The sequence below is a fragment of the Eupeodes corollae genome, chromosome 1 (genome assembly GCF_945859685.1).
Source record: "Eupeodes corollae chromosome 1, idEupCoro1.1, whole genome shotgun sequence".
Lineage (NCBI taxonomy): Eukaryota > Metazoa > Arthropoda > Insecta > Diptera > Syrphidae > Eupeodes > Eupeodes corollae.
This window is the reverse complement of record NC_079147.1, coordinates 195,322,790-195,341,067: the sequence shown is the minus strand read 5'-3', so window position 1 is coordinate 195,341,067 and position 18,278 is coordinate 195,322,790. Positions and strand designations below refer to the sequence as shown.

Genomic DNA, 18,278 nt, shown 5'->3' with positions numbered 1-18,278 from the left:
TTCAGTGCGAGGATAGGACGAAACAATTCTTTGGATGGAATCAGACAAAGCATCAAATTCACGAGAAGTTGATACTCTGTCTAGATTTGGGCTTCGATAAAGGAAGCAATAGTGAATGATTTGCTTGTTCACGGAAAATTTAAACCACATAAAATTGAAAAAAGAATTGGTGCAGAGACCATATTGTGGCAAAAACTGATAAGCAACATCATTCCTAATGTATATGGCGAGACCATGGTGAGAAAAGAATAATGGCACCAAGTTATACCCTTGAATAAAGAATTCAGTGGGATCGGAATCCTCACCCACTTGGGTTTCACTTAGTGCCAAAACAGCTGGCCTGTTTAAAGCAGTATGGGAGTACACAGAAAGAAAATTCGCTCTAAGCCCACGAATATTACAATAATCTACCCTGAAATTTCCAGCCATTGCAAATAAAAGAATAACAAAAACCAAAACAGACGAAGACTTTAAGAAAAATATTACTGCGTTGAACCACAGAATGCTATTCGATACACGCCACTACCAGTGTTATGCCTTAGTAGTGACAAGAATCAAATCCGGCCCTGTTAGTACAAAACAGTAAAATTTTTGTTGCCAACAATCTGCTATCAACGATGACGTAGCTGTGTATCAATTGCATTAGTAATTAAATACAATGCAATTTGATACACATGCTAAGCCATGCGACTGTACGAGAGAAGGGGGAAAGTGAAGGATGGTACTCACTGTGCAAGTATTGAACGTAGAGCATTTAGACTGATTGGTGATATTACCATCATAAGATCATTTACGTCATTTGAACATCGTCGAAATGTTTCTTGTCTCACCCTCTTTTACCGTTATTTTAATAGTTTATGCCCTAGAGAAATAGCCAGCTGCATTCGTCCCCTTAAACAGTTCAACCGTAACACTAGCGCTTCTAGGAATGCTCATCAATGTACCCTCGAGCCCAACTTCGGTCGTACTGTCAAGTACAGAGATTCGTTCTTTAGCCGTACTATGCGAATGTGGAATGCCTTGCCACACTCTGTCTTTCCCAGCTATTGCAATATTCAGGAATTCAAAACCAATGTGCACCGACATCTCCTTTCAAACCCTCTCTCCCTTTCCTAGTGCTCACACTGTGTCTACATTGAGTGTGCGTTTATTATATAAAAAAAATTGGATCTATTGTGCTTTCCAAGAAAGGGAAGGAATGGCTAAGGCATACGAAGGTTGGCAAGGACTCAGGTTAAAGCTGCCTCTCTGATCAATTCTGATTTCTGGGAAAAATTCAGATTGCCTTTTTGTGGCAGAAACGAGAAGTCAATTGTAAGTTGGCGTTCGCATAAATCGTCTAAAAATATGTTAACAATATTATAATTCGTCTTTTTGCTAGACTTTGGACTTTGCATAAAACGTGAAAGATCTTAATAAATAGGATAAGCTGTGACCCGATAGGATATTTTTATCAATATGAACACATGAGGCCTGAGGCAAAATTAATTTTGTTTTACCGTTGGTAATATTCGGCTGTGGATTTCTTGAAACCATGCAAGCAGATTACTGCAGTCTTTCGAGAAAAATTACTAATAGTTCCTGAAGCCGCTAAGGATTTTCTTCTTACAGTTTAAGGAACAAAAACATAGATACATTTATTGACAAGTAAGCAGAAATTAAGGCTAAGGTGAAGCCAATACTAACGGTAACCGTTTGGTCTCAAAACTTGTCATACAGTGTGCTTAGCTTACAATTCATTAAAAAGTCAACTTGGTGACAACTTTTTTTCCAAAAGAAGTCCTGTTAAACGGACCCATAGTCCCTACAATTTTAAGCCACCTCTCAAACTCATGGAAACCAGCAGTTCTTGAAGTATTGGAAAACAATATTCCAGTAACCATTGAAGTGAACCGTCTAGATTTTAGTGAAAACTGTATGCTTTGAAATTATGCAACAGTTAATAATAAAAAATGCATTTCCCCATTATTTCTGACAATGATCGGAAAATCACAATCGTTTTTTTTCGAAATATCAAAGTCTTACGAATGTATCTAAGTATTGGGTAATTACATGAACATTTATTCCTTGCCAAAAATTAATATTGCGAAAATGAAAGGGTCGCAGTATTTGAAAGAGCGAAAAAAAACCTTTAAAAAAAATTGCGAAATGAGAAATATTTACAAATAAAAATTTTTGAGAATAATTGCGAATAGACAGGAAAAACAATTATTAACGTAACTAAGTAATTGACGAAATTGCGATAACGTAAGCAATTCGATGCATAGTTGCGAAAAAAGTGTGTTATAAAAAATTACGAATTTGCAATTTATCAAGGGTTATCCAGAGATGTGAGAGAAATTAGCAAACTGTAGGAAATAGCAAACTAATTCCAAGTTTGTTTAAGCAAATAAAAAACAAAAACATTTAAATGGCAGCCTTAATCCGTTGACTTGGAGTGTATTTTAAAATTAAAATTTTATTTCATTTTGATATGTAGAATGCATCATGCATATTTGGAATATCTTTATTTTTTTTGGAAAATTTCCCTCAGTTGAAAAGGAATTCAAAATAAGCACATAAAACGACGATATATGAGGAAAAGTTCCTTTTTACTTTTTATATACCAAAAGGGCCAAAGTTTAACCCGATTAAGTTAGTCATGTCGTCGTTCGTCTATTTTCTGTGATTCTTTTTTATTTTTGCTACCAACCGACTTTTGTAACGAAACGACCAACAATGTGACGCACAAATATTGCAACCCACATAGATTCAGAAGAAATAGAGACAAGTGGAGCATCCACAGAAGCTCGGGAATTTCTCAAAGGCAATCATGACGCTTGAGGATATTACATTCTCATAGATATATCCTTGCAACTGGTAATTTGCCAAAAAAGGAGAGATTTGTTGTTGCTTTTTACACAATTTCATGTCTTCTATGGATATAGTAGCTCTATATGTACCTATATACGATGCTCTCTTACTTCTTCGTCCTTTTTGAACATCATGAAGTTTTGTAATTTATGCTTTTAAATATGTACCAGGATTTTTGTTGGCAAACATCCAGGAAACAGGACTAAGCTTTGCATTGCATTGCATCGAGGCATCCCATCGAGTGAATGTGAAAGAGTTAGAAGGAGAGTTGGAGGAGTTGTTGTTGTTGTTGGCATACATATATAAATACTAAATCTAGGTTAGCCTGTTAACCCACTAGTTGAGTACAGTTAGAAGTTTTAGTTTGTTTCTTTTTTGTAACGTTGTTGGCGTTGTTGAAAATAAAATTTGAAGAAATAAAAACCTTACAAAAAATAAACGGAAGGAAAATACTTGAACTTCCGAGAGAAAAAGCAAGCATTTTAAAGTTTTTGAGCTTGAGGAATGTCTTATATGGATGCATACAGAGCACATACACACCCACATTTTATCATTTTTATAAAGAAGGACATTAGACACTAAGGAAAAGATAGGACAGAGTTAACAAGATTCCTCTTTACTTAAAGAATGTTTCTTTGTTGAAGTAAAAGAAAAAAGAAAACTTTTTAAGGAGAAGTCAAAAGTATTGCAAAGGATGTATAAGAATACGACTTATGTGCTTTGGTATGTATGGAAAGCTTATAGGAGGGCGTTTTTAAATGTGTTATTTTTGAAAACAATTTTGTGTACCTAAGGAGAACGATGATTTCAGAAATGTATTTTATGATTTTTAAGTTATATTTTTATTTTGCTTAAGGGTTTCCTCTTGGAGAAAGGAGGAAGATTAGAATTTCTGTAGTTGTAATGAGCTAGTTTCGTAAAAGCATACTCATTATTCATTCAAGGCATTTTTAAGAGTGTCTTTTATATTTGCCGCCACTTGTGTAGTGAACAATAAAAAGAATACAAAACAGTTTTGTAGAAATCGTGCACAAATTTGTTCAACATTATTTTTCAAATAATGAAAATTTAAGGAAGTTCGATATTAAAAACTGAAAGGATTGTTTTAGGCCACCAGTATGCTAGGGATAACTAATTGAGGCAATATTTCTTAATTTTTTAAAGAGAGAAATTTCAATCCAAATTCTTTGTTCTTACGGCATTACTTTGATCAGACGAAGAGTTCTTCAGGTTTTAAAGCCTTTGTTGATTTGAAAATTCGATCGAATTTATTATTTTGTATACAAAAATTATCTCCTTTTCTTATCTCAATTTATGTACAAAATATTGGTCAAATGGCCAACACGGTACCTCGGCGGAACACCTTCTTCCGATGATAAAAATTGTCGATGACGCTGAGGCATGATTATGACGTTCTATTCCGTTAATGTGCCGAATTATATAATCCCTTAACTTGTTGCTGACTTATCGACGAACCCCTTTTCTTTCAAATAACAATAAAGAAAGAAGTCCAACGGTGGCAAATCACATGATCTTGACGGCTAATTGGCCAATGAATTTGTCGCGGAAAAGAGCCATCACATTTCGGACTGTGTCTCACGAATAAATGCTAAAATGTTGGCTTTCAGTGTGTCAATCGAAGCGGGCTTTTCATTGTAGATATGAGCCTTAGCATAGCCCTGCAAACAATAGCCTAAAAGACTTAACATCGTACGATTAAGGCGGCCCGTTGACCGACCCTAAACGTGAAATAAGCTGTTCGTCGAACTCGACGCTCACATCTTATGGAAGTCAAGCTCCTCTAATTCTTACAAACAAAAGTTCGTTTTTATTGCACGGTAGCGCCCAATATTCCCAGTAACATTGCGATTTAAATAATCTTTGAAGAAATAAGGTCCAATATTTCCATCATCAAATAATCCGTACTTAACAGTGACTTTCTGGGTGCATTAGTAGCACTTACAATGCTTCTTGCTGCTCCTTACTCCAAATACTCCAGTTCTCCCTTTTCATGTACCCATTCAATCAGAATTGAGCTCATTTCGGCCCAATTTTCAAGAGCCCATTCACCGAAAATTCATCATCTTCAACTGTAACTGTATTTAAGAAGACTTCAACGCAAATTTGATTGCAAAATTTTTCCACGTAGTTTAGTATCAGCAGAAATTTGACATGGGCTTTGAATAGTTTCAAATCTTTTAAATCTCCAGGTCTAGATCAAATCGTACCAGCTGAGCTACAACTTACCATTGACATAACTTTTCCCATCATTGAGATGATCTTCAAAAGTTGTCTTGATCTGGTCTATATACCACAACGATGGAGAGAAGTAAATGTAGTTTTCATTCCCAAGGCGGGCAAATGCTCGTATGTGCAACCCTTAAGATCTAAGACCTATATTATCATTAATTCTCAAAATTCTGGAACGATTGATTGATATCCATGTACGTAATAGAATCTATAAGAGACTAACGATGTCGGTAGAAACAGCCTTGCACACTATGTATCGAATAATCCCTAGAGCAAAAGGCCATAGTATGGCGACCTTCCTGGATATTGAGGGCGCTTTCAACAACGTTAAAACACATGCGCTATCACTTCTGCTATGACGACCCTAAACGGCGAATACTCAATCTGTGAGTTGATTAATGTAATGCTAAAAAGCAAGATCATCAACTCCAAGATGGGGGATTTTTGTACGATAAGGTCCATCGGTAGAGGCACTCCGCAAGGTGGTGTTCTGTCCCCTCTCCTGTGAAACATAGTGGTTAACGAACTACTAATATCCCTTGAGAGGGTAGGCTATAGAGTGGTTGCGTATGCCGATGATGTTGCTATCGTATGCTATATTACACTGAGAGACCTCCTCCAAAACGCACTCAATATGCTCTCTAGATGGGCCGATCACTGCAGACTTAGTATTAATCCTCAAAAAACAAACCTCGTCCTTTTTACACGGAAATAAAACATCCCAGTAATTGTACCTCCTTCAATAAAAGGTGTACCACTAATTTTTACCAATGAAGCAAAATATTTTCGTCAGATAATGGACAAAAAATTAAGTTGGAAACCTAACATTAAGGAAAGAGTTAACAAAAATACAGTAGCTCTTTTCTTTTGTACGGTGTTGCAATATGGTGGACTGCACTGGAAAAAGTCACTTACTACGACAAACTCAACAGAGTCCAACGCGGAGTATTGAGAACCACACCCTCAGTAGCGTTATACACTCTCCTCCATCTGACACATCTTAAGCAAACAAGTGGCAGCGAGTAAGACTCAACGCCTCATCTTAATGGACCAACAACAATGTGGGGCACTCCATCATTTTTAACCTCTTTGGTTTTTAATTTTTAAAAAAACTTCCAAGTATCCATTCCATCCAGAGATGAATGGGAAGACGGAAAACTCCTGGATGAGAAAAGCATTCATATTTTACAGATGGATCCAAGACAAATGAGGGAGTCGGTAGTAGTGTGCACTCAGAAAAGCTTTATGTAATCATCTCATTCCGCCTCCCTAATCATTGTAGCGTCGTCCAAGTGGAAATTTTAGCGGTTCTCTCCTAGCTAAGAGAAAACGTGATATCAACTTCTGATAGCCGAATCTTTTCTGACAGTCAGGCTGCTATTAAATCTCTTGACGGTGCTTCAACCAAATCTCAAAGGCCCTCGATTGCCGATCGTCTCTTATGGTCTCTTAAGAAGATGGCGCAGAAATTTAACATTCACCTCTTTGGTTCCGATAGACTCGCTAAAAATGGAACCGTCGCGTCATGACTATTTCACCTGAAAGGGAGAAGATGGTATACCGATAGCTACATGTAAACTTCTGCTAAAAGAAACCGCTTTTGCGATAGCAAACACTATGTTGGAAAATTTACCAACATGCGCAGCTACAAAACTCATATGGCCTTCACTGGACCTTAAGCGCTCTAAAGACTTGTTTACTCAAAGCGGACTTCATATTAGCTCCCTAATAGGTTTATAGGGAGACACGCAATACGACTTGGTGTAGCCTCAAATGACTTTTGAAGGAGCTGTATGGACGAGGAAGAAGATTAAACAATCTCTCACCATATCTGCACTTGCCCTGCTCTTTCACTAAGACGCAAACTTCATCTGGGAGACTACTCTTTTGATAATCCCAGTGAACTAGCTAAAAAGCTAAAAGCTTTATAACAGCTCAAAATGGTTCGACTAGTAGGAAGTAATTCTCTAGATTCATGTGGTATCACAATGGGCTTTTTCTTTTGCCCTAAGAGTGTAGGGATTCTGAATCTGCAGCCACTTTAACCTAACCTAACATAACCTGCGTATCAACGGCCCAATTGCTTCGAACGGAGTTGAATCGAAAATACAGGGTCTTCACTAACATTAGTCTCAGTTCGCACTTTACCACACTTTACGTAAGCGTGTATTTAGTGTCTAACCATGTTAATCTGGTGCGAAACTTTGTCACAATAGCCCGAATAGCCATCTTATTAATTCGATTGAACCGACCATAAAATAGAAGAAGCGAGCGATCAGCTTTCTTCAATTCAATAAGTTTCAAGCGTTGTTTGTTTTGAAGTCGATTCGTTGTTAAATTATAGACCAAATTGACAAAACTTACGTTAGCTGTCAAAACTAGCGTTACCAGAAATAAAATAAGAAAAAATTACCCATTATTGTTTAAGGACATTTATTAATAAATGAATTTTATAATAAATGTTTATCTAATGTTAAAAAGAATCCTACAATATTTTCTCTGCAAAAATCCGTCTTTTAATTTATTATTTCCATCCATTTATTTATTTCATTGATTCGTGAATTTTTTTTCATTCGTTTCACTCGTTTGATTCTTATGCTTACTATTCACTCCTTTGATTCAATTCTATTACTCATTTTATTAAATTTTCTTTCCCTTTAAGATTTAAAGTCCAGCATTTTTCGTTCTGGTGTAAGATTCCAGAACAATAACTTTTATTTTATCTCCTAAACATTTAATTTATATTCTTATCTTGATCTTGAAAGAGAAAACAAACCCAAATGAATTTATATCTTATTTTAACAAAATGTATCTCCAGAGATCTTTTTCTTGGGTTTTTACAAAATAAATTAAATAAAACCAAACCAAACAAAAATAAAACAAAAACACTGCAAAACTATTTCTAAAATCCCACATTCCGGTTCTAAATCAGGACAGATTAATGACCATTTGGAAACACTAAAAGTGATACATTCTCAACCAGTGAGAGTGTAAAAGGAAGACAGTTTATATTTTGTTTATTATAAAACAAAACAATTTGTAGTTTCATCCTTCCTTCTTATGTTCGAGTCTATATGAATTTTATTTAAATGTAAAAACATTGGTTTTCTATGGTTCTTTTTTGTTGTTGTTTTGCTAAACAGATCCCAAGTCCAAAATTGGACTTTTAGTTTTGTCCATTTTTATAATGAATGAATGCGATACTCATTTTGTGATGTATATTTTTGGCTTGGAGCCAGGTGACACTGTGGCTATGTGCCCAGCCCAGCCGCAGCCCATGAAGGAAGATGTTTTGAATTGAAGACACAAAAATTCAACTGGTCTGCCAATAAAACAAAACAAGAAGAAAAACGAAATCACAGAGAAAAAAACAGAAGTCGAACTTTCAATTGAAAAGGAAAAGATTTTTCAAAGAGAAGTCCATAGCTATGTAGACTATGGATGATGGTTTTAGGACGAGGTCATGAGAATATATAAGAATGAAAAATAAATATGGACCACCATGTTTTTGAAATTGATTTTCAAGCATATTTTTTTTTATATGTTTTTTTATCATATCAAAGAAATTATGTTTTATGGTCAGAGTTCTAGAAAACTGCAAAACTTTTTTTTTATTATTATTAGAATTTGAATAAGCATCAACATTTCATTTTCATTACACTATGCAGTATTTTAAGCAACAGCAGTATTAGTCATTCTTTGGTATTTAAAAATATGTACTTAGTTAATTAGATTAGGTGAAGGAATGAGTGAACTTTTAAAGGTTGCCAAATTTTAAACGGTTTTCTTTGATTTTATTCTAAATTCAGGAGTTTTTTATGTTTAATATATTTTTAGACTTTTTCGTTCAACTTGTAAGGTTCACTAACCGAACTATTAAAACTTGATCTAAAAGTGTTTTGTTTACAGTCAAAGAAAGTTTGTCATAAAATCAAGTGTCAGTACAGGGGTTGTTGAATTCAAATGTGTTTTTTGACTAATTTTCTTTATTTTGTATCAAGATCAAGATTTTTTGAAAATAGTTTTTTTTAGTTCTTATTTAAAAGTGAGGTTTTTGTTTATATTGTGTACATTTTAGCTAAAAGTTCATAATTAAAAAAAAAAAATACGTTTTTACGTTTGTCAAGTGAGTACGAAATACTTTGAGAACATTTGTCTTCCAAGCGGCTGCCTCCACTGGATTTAACACATTCTGTCACTACAATTCTTCGTAGATTGCTCACATTATTTTAGTTTCCGGATGTTCAAAAATGAGCCTCATCAGAAAAGTAATTTTTCACCCAAAATTCTTGTCTAATTCATGCTGTTCTAAGGTCCGAATAAAAGTTGTAAAGCAATTAAGTATATTTGGACTACAGTAATTTTGAAGTCCCCAGTAACGGGTATTAGTAATGGTATTTTACAAAACAAATACTTATTTAATTGAGTACTGCTCCGATAATTAATTGAGTAATTGTCAGGTACCTGAAGACAAATATCCCCTAACATGTACTTGGGAAAGTTGAATTAATTAAACATAGCTTCGAGTTACAATTCTCAAGCATCACTATCCCAGTGCAAATACTTGTGCTTCAAATTTGTTCATTCTTCTTCTAATTTTTCAAGTTTAAGAACGAAATTTGAGATCAGCAAAATAATATTTTTTTTGATTAAAACCTTTAAAATAAAAAAGGTATTGGAACCCCAACAGTTTCTTTATAATCAATCAATATACGTCTGAATCACAAGATAAAGTCCTAGCGATCCGGTTCTAAATTTTTGTATCTTATATATGTTAAATATAAATTTAAATAACATTTCAATGACAAGATCTCCTATCGGGTCCAGATTTGTGACATGACTCTTTCTGTCCTTAAAAGCGGATCTTCTTTAGTTTCTGTAAAGTTTCTAGAGTACTTAAAGACCTCGAAATTCACAAATCCGATAGCCCGGCTTATATCCCGCTATTGTTTTTAAGAGGTTTTCTTAAATGCTAGCAAAAACACTGCGTTATTTTATTCATGTGTCCTACGCTACAGGTCCCTTTCCCATTGGATGGAAAACAGTATTTGTCCAGCCTGTCCCTAAAACAGGTAAATCTTCCTGCCCTCTAACAAATGTCCAATATCACTTTCCAAGATCATGGAAACGCTAATGAATTTCCAGCATATAAACAATGTAGCTTTTGAAGCAAAATCTTGACTGATGATTGAAGTTTATCTAACCGAATAGTAGAACAAATCTTTACATCGTTTCTAAAAAAGTTATATTATTATTGCACTGATATTTCAAGAATGTATTTAATAGAGCTTTGATGCAGAACTAATTATCTTATGGAAAGTGCATGAATTTAGAATTTATGAATATCTTTTTTGTTTGGTTAGAAATTATCTTTCGGACTGTTAAAATCTGATATTAATCAAATAAATGCTGGTGTGCCTCAGGGCTCCGTTTTATATCCAACACTCTTCCTTCTTTTTATTAAATGATATTTTGTCTGAAACTTTAAATCCACTTAATTGTTCCTTTCCTTGTCCTTACATAGATAACTGATCTTCTAATCTTAACAGAATTGTCCAATGTCTAATCAAAAGCCGTGTAGAATTTAATTCTTTGAAAATCCAATGCTGTTTATTCATATGTTTCTTTATTTTGTAGGTAATTTATTTGCTTTATTTAAATAGCCACTTTAAATTGTCTCCTCAAATAATTCAACTGCAATACCCGTACTTCTGTAGGAAATTTATCAGTTTGCCCCAAAGTCCAATTTCCGACGTACTGTTATGTACAGAGAATCTTTTTTTAGCGGCACTACACGAATGTGAAAAGCTTTCTTTTTCTTTTCTTCTTCGATAATTCCGTGCATTGTGTTTAATCATTTTAAGGGCATTCATAACTTCTTCAGTGCAGACACAATATTTACAAAAATAGTTACATTCAATTCTGTGGGCATGAATTTTTCATTTAATAAAGGTTTTTACCTAAACAAAAAATCCAACACTTTTGAAACTTGGCATACTTACTAAGACATGTCTGGTGATGATAAAAAAAAGTCCCCAAGAATCCAACGTGAGCTCTTACGGCAGTTAAAAGAAGTTTGTTTCAGTTCTTCACGTTTATCTCGAAAACTATTTGTCGTATCAAAAAATGTTGTTCCACAAACAAAAGTAATGATTTAAAACTCGACTAAATCGTCATCTTTCATTTCAAAATGTCATCCTCCAGTTTTTCTTTGAATTGGTCCATATTAAGTTACAAAATGAGAGATATTTGTTTATTATCCCTTAATTACATCTTAGTAAAGGATTCCAGAGACGCTACATTAATGAATTGTACACAATCTTCTTCGAAGTAGATACAAAAATTAAGCTCGGTAGACTGTAGAGATGACGTTAACTAGGATGCCCAAAGCCTTGAAGTTTGCAACTAGATGTCGTCGGTTCGCGATCGCCAATGAGGCCAGGACCTGAACCCGGTTGTCGAGTGGATCATGATAGAATAGGACGAATGAAATTAAGGTGCAATAAGAGACTTCATTTTGAATAGTCCGTCACTTTTAAAGCTGCTGTTTTTCCATTTTGGAGTTGTCGATGACGAACAGCCTTAAGTGTGGGAATTGGCCATCTAAAATTTTCATTAAAAAGGGTATTTGACTAATATTGTTGTCCATCGTTACTTTAATACTTATCTTCTTAGAATAAAATAATAATCAATTGATATGGCTGACAATAATAAATTTTTATATCTTACTGAAAAACCCTATGCATCAAAAGCACTACCAATACCCAAATGTCCGGATAGTTAAATAATTTCTGTTTAGCTTGGTCGAATAATTAAGAATGATTTCTTTTAATTGCTATTAAGACTTACGTATACAATGTGGCTGTAGAACTCAAGTTGATGGTTTTTTTTTTGAAGACGAATGATATCGACAAAAGATTGATGGCAGAAAGTAACTTCTATTTTTATTGCAAACCATACTGTTTATAGGTATATTTAACTTTAAAAGGTTAACTTGACTACCTACAATATAACATGAATGAAATCACAATTCTTCAAGTTTTACAATGTATGGTAAAGTCTATGAAAGTATAATGTCATTTGGAACGTTAATAAACAACTCGATATCGTGTTTAAAAATCCTTAAATTGCAACCAACCAACCAACTTGTACACATCGTTATACAAACATTCATATACTTACATACACATGAGTACCTCTAGTGCACCATTAAAATTTCACCCAACAAAAGTTCAAGGAAACAACAAACAACCATCGCCATCGTCATTTTGCAATATTGCAATCACACACATACATACTCGGATATATTCAAAGTTTCGTGAGCTATAAGGAACAAAACGTATATAAAGTCCTTATATTACAATAAAAGACCATGTACGACATTATCGGAATTGGAATACTGTGCGATAGCAAGAAGAAGGCGTGCAAATAATTATATTATTGCGGCTTGTGTGCATGCCAAAGGACCAAGGATTCATTCATAGGGTGGCCCAAAAGTGATTTTCTAATTTAAAGTGATAAAAACTTTAAAACAGATCCAATTTTGTATCATAATAAAGGGTGTTTTTGACATGAAACTTACTTCATTCGCAAAATAATCTTGTCGCAAATTTTGTAAACAACACGTTCTTGAGAATCTCCTGCCTTTTATTCTTTCCCGAATTTGATTTTGTATGCAAACAGCTTGAATTCGGTTTATATAACTTTTGGTAAAGCAACAAAACGCCTTGAAGTCGATGTTTCTATACTCTACATAACTGCAAAAATGCATCCTACATTCTCTTCAGTTCGAGTAGAGTGAAGGCTTCCAGCTTGAGAAAGATCAGCTATATCTTCTGACTCGTGGATTTCACACATTAAAATGATGCCGGTAAGCTCTTTGTGTTAAAATAATCGAAAGATTTTCTTGAGACATACAAAATCTTGAAAAATTAAAATCACCAAATGAAAAAGGTCCAACAAAAAATATTCAAGTTATCGTTACCAAAGAAAAAATCTTCAAGGAATCAATTTTTATTGTCAATGTCTCCAAAAAAACTCAAAATATCAAATTTTTATTTCTCTTCTGACACTAGCATGCCATTCCTTAAACGTGATGTGGTTAAGCTTTTGAAAGTGGCAATAAAATTATAATTTTCCAAAGGTTTATTGATTAGCTTTCGGTTCAAATCCTACTTCAAAATCCTTTAATCACCTGAGTTTTTCAAGATATTACCTTCAAAGATTTAAAGAAAACCATTTCATTATGCTTTTGGAGGCTTTAGAAATGAATGCAGAAGTGTTTTTTTTTCGCGTGTCGTTTAATCTTTATTTGAGACCCCTATCGGTTACATTATGAGCAGCGGTTATTCTGGGTGGAACGCATTCAAAAGGTCCATTTTTAGATGACTTTGGTAGATACATCAAGCTGCTTTTGACAAATGGCATCGAATATGTTGTCTTTAAGGCCCACGGTGGTGGTTGGCAGCTTATTTGCATAGAACGCTCCACATGAAAAAGTCTAAAGGCGTCAAATCAAACGATCTCTGTGGCCAATTCACGTCGCACAGTTTTTAGTTAGCTAGTGTATAATGTTTCGTAAACACATAGTTTAGTAGAAACAAAATAATTTTCCAGACCTACAAGGGTTGCTACTTATATTTCTAGCCTAATAATGAAAAAAACAAAGAATTTCAATTAAAATAGGTTTTCTTCTTTTTTAAAATATTCTCCATGAAGAGCAATACCCTTTTGCATGCGTTAGAACCCTTTTTCGTAGCACTTTTTCCAGTCCGATTAAGGTACCTCCAAAACATAGGTTTTAAATGCATAAACGGCTTCTTCAGGGGTCGAAAAACGGTGTCCGCGCATTTTTTTCAATGTACGGGAATAAAAAGAAGTCATTGGGTGCCAAATCAGAACTGTAAGGCAGATGACCCAAGCGTTCGATGTTTTGGCTGGTCAAAAATTCCTTTGTTTGAGCCGATGTGTGAGAGCTTGCATTGTCATGGTGAAGAATGATTCGCCTCTTCTTCTGCTTCTTTCGAATATCTCCTATGACTTCTGGCAAACAAATTGTCGTAAGAATTGACCGACTTGCGTTGCTATAACCGTACTGTCGCCACCGTGACCGGTAATGCCGAATGCACATCTGCTTCGATGTGCTTATTCCGCGAAAAAACTTTTGTTAGATTTGGCTCATCTTGGAAGACCCATACAGTCTATTCTGTTTTGTTTCGGGCTCATACGCATAGACCCATGATTCTTCACCTGTGTAGAAATTATACACAACCTTTGATGCACCTTAACCGTATTTTTTCAACATTTCCTTGCACAATTCGACACGATCCTTCTTTTGAGCGTTTGTCTGATTATGCGGGATCCAACCCGAACAAATCTTTTTCAAATCCAAATGGTTATGTAATATCTTATTGGTGCTAGTCATACCTAAGCCCAATGATGACTCTATCTAACGATCGATATTTGGAGCACAACAACCTTCAAGAGTATACGTCATTTTAATTGAAATTATTATTTCAATTCAAATCAGACGCTAAAACTTTATATTTTAAAACGGTCGATTTTATATTTTATTGTAGTAAAAACTTTAACCACACAGCCACACCTTGCCCTGATATTAAAGTTCAAACTATTGGAGTGATGGATCAAATACCAGTAACATAACAGTTTGATAAAAATAGTTGAATGTTTATTTTAAAGCCAGCTCTAAAAAAGTTGTGACGTCACAAAAATAGTGTAAAAATTAACGTCTTAAATATATAAATGGATAAATTGGGAAAATTCCAATTAAATGCAGTTACTTGATTTCGGGATGGACACAAACCATTAAGTTTTGCACCAATAAACCCACTGGCATGAATCAACTTATAGATTTTTATTATGAGCGGGGTTCGTTAGGGGTTAATTTTTAAGGTTTGTTTTGGTTAAAGAGTTTTGTGAATAAAAACACAACTAAACAATTCTACTAGCGTTAAGGACCTTTAAATATGAAATATACAAATCTATTCCTAAGACATATTATCACTTTTAAGGCAAACATGGCAAAAAGGTGATTTTTGTACTTCGTGCGCTCTTTACACTCCAATTTGATTTTTAACTTCCCATAGGTTATTGTAATGGGTCCGATTTGTCAAATTGAAAATTTTGACATTTCTCGACGTTTCAAGGTTCCTAGAGTCGAAATAAAAGATTTAAAAAAAGATGTCCGTACGTCCGTACGTTCGCGACTCTCAAGAAAATTGCGTGGGTGGTTTTTTTTACCATAGCAGTTTGAAAAAGTTGAAAATTTTTGTTAACCCTAAATATCTTACGAAACAAAACCGCTAGAGACTTGAATTAAAATTTATACAATATATTGTACCGTTATATCAAAGAAGTATATTTTTTGAAAAAAAATCCATTTAACGGTTTTTTTTTATAAATCAAAAAAAAAACAAAAACAAAATTGTCACATCCAAAATGACTAAAATATGATTTCATCTTCAAAATAATTTTGTGCAACGAAGAATAATGTTTTTGACAACTGATAAAATTTTGAGAAAAATCGAATTGACAGTTTTTTTTATAAAAAAAATAAAATTAAAAAAAAACATTACTCAAAGTTGTCAAAAATTGAATATCGATTCAAATATTTTTTCAAAAACTTGAAATTTAAGCTTTAAACTTATTTTATCTTATAAGAATATTGTTTTTAACATTCTGAAAAATGTTGAGAAAAATCGAACTGACATTTTTTTTACAAAAAATTAAAACCAAAAAAAAAATTAACAAAAGTTGGTAAAAAATGATTTTCGACTCAAATATCTTTTCAAAAACTTGAGATAATAGCTTCTATTTAATTTTTACTTATAAAAAATATTGTTTTCAACATTCAGTAAAATTTTGAAAAAAATCGAATTGACAGTTTTTGTACAAAAAATTAAAAACCTATAAAAAAATGTACAAAAGTTCGTAAAAATTGATTTTCGACTCAAATATCTTTTCAAAAATTTGAAATATTGGCTTCAAACTTATAAAAAATATTGTTTTCAACATTTAGTAAAATTTTCGAAAAAATCGAATTGACAGTTTTTGTACAAAAAATTAATAAACCTAGAAAAAAATTTACAAAACTTGGTAAAAATTTACTTTCGACTCAAATAGCTTTTCAAAAATTAAAAATAATGGCTTTAAACTTATTTTATCTCACAGAAAATATTGTTTTCGATATTCAGTAATTTTAATATAAAAATCCAACAGTCCGTTTTTTCATAAAAAATAAAATCTACAAGAAATAGTAGGCAAATTTTTTAAAAATTGATACGAGTACATATAGACAAAGTTTTAAGCAAGACAAATCGACAGACGGGATGGGAAGTTATCAGTGTGGGTCGCATCCCAGCCTCTTTTTTTATGTTTACGAACACATGTCACGATCACAATATGTTCACAGTTTTGAATGTGTTGTTTTTATGTTAGGGGTATGAAGGTTAGTCTTGTTTTTGCGGGCTCGGCTGTGTTTTGTTGAAAATAATGGAGTAGAGAGTTTGTATTAATGTTTGTGTTAAAAAACGGTATTAAGTGCTCAAAAACTCTTGAAACGTGGTTAATAGAGAACGGCAAAAAAAAATTATAAGTGGCATAAGTAATTCCAAGAGGGTCGAAAAAATGTTAACAATCAGACAAAAAGTGAAAAAATTGTGTTGGAAGATCGTTAAATCACCACTTGGCGCCCTGCGACTTTTTCCTCTTCCCGAAATTGAAAAGGTCCCTGAGGGGACTAAGATTTGCCACAATTGATGAGATTAAGGTTGCATCGCTGAAGGAGGCAATACCAAAAAGTTTTCAGAAGTGTTTTGACGACTGAAAAAAGCGCTTTCACAAATTCATTTTATCAGATAAGAATTATTTTAAAGGGGATAACATTATTTTGGACAAATATTTTTTTTTTTAAACACGTCAACTTACTTTTTGATCAAACCTCGTACACTATGCAAATTCTTGCAGAAGATGAAAAGGTTATTTTCTTAAAGTAGGCATGCCGAGTATTTTATAAGCATATATTTCAAAATGGCACTTTGACATGCTTATATTTTGATTATCCAAATTGTTTAATGAGTAACTTTTGTATAAAAATATATATATTCGATTCGAACAAAACAATTGAATAAAATACGCTATAGTTTTTAAAAACCATAGAAATGTTCTGAGAATTTTCAAGCTTTCATTATAATTTTATATCTCATTATATTTTACACTCCTAAGTAGTTAAATAAATAAACAGTCCGTTGGAAACCAGGGCCTAGTGACTTACAACTCTCAACCATTCCTGTGTGCGAGAAATGTTGTCAGGAATAGAAGGGACCTACAATTTAAGGCCGAATCCGAACGGCTTATTTGAGAAAGCACTTTTTCATGACAAGATGATTGAACCCAAGCAGGGATTGAACCCAAGACCCAACGCACTAACCATCATGCCACGGGTACTACCTCCTAAGTAGTTACCTATTATAAAAATGTTATTTTAACTTTGATGTCTAATGACTTCCAATCTGTTCAAAAAAACATTATTTTATTTGGGCTTTTTTAGTCATGCCATGAAACCGCTCACGCAGAATATCGATTGTGTCTGGAGACGTGCGTGGCACGTAGCGCCATTCTGTTGAAATAATATTTCTTCGGTGTTCAGCAGCATCATTAACTAAGAAGTACAAACCGATGACGCCTCCAGACCAAAATTCACACCAACAGTAACTTTATTTCGATGCATCAAGTTCCTCCAAAAATGGGTCTCGTCGCTAAAGATGATTTTTCGAACAGAATTGCAATCAACTTCCAACCGCTTCAAAATCCAATCAGCGAAAACATGACGCTGCGTAGGGTCGTTTAGTTTCAGCTCCACGGGTTTAGGACAAATCACGACGTAAAATTCTCCAAGTTATTGTGAGCAATGCGAAGTTAACTGCTTCGGATTCTGCTGCTCAGTTTCACTAACAGCGATGTTTTTGACAGATCTTAAGTTTTGTTGACACGGGTGCTGGCTGATTTTCAATGAAAAAAGTCGATGGACTCGAATGTGGCCACCAAACGTTCAATAGTTGACTTGTAACGATGACAAGCTACACCCCATTGGAATGGGTAAAATAAAGGCGCACATGGTTGCTTCTAGAGAACATCCATTTTGAAAACAAAGTTTT

The 18,278-nt window shown here is 33.9% G+C and overlaps 1 protein-coding gene across 3 annotated transcripts in view; it reads left to right on the top strand.

The window, feature by feature from the left end:
• LOC129953848 (uncharacterized transmembrane protein DDB_G0289901) overlaps positions 1-18,278 on the top strand; it is a 265,317-nt gene that overhangs the window by 139,715 nt on the left and 107,324 nt on the right. The window lies entirely within an intron of this gene.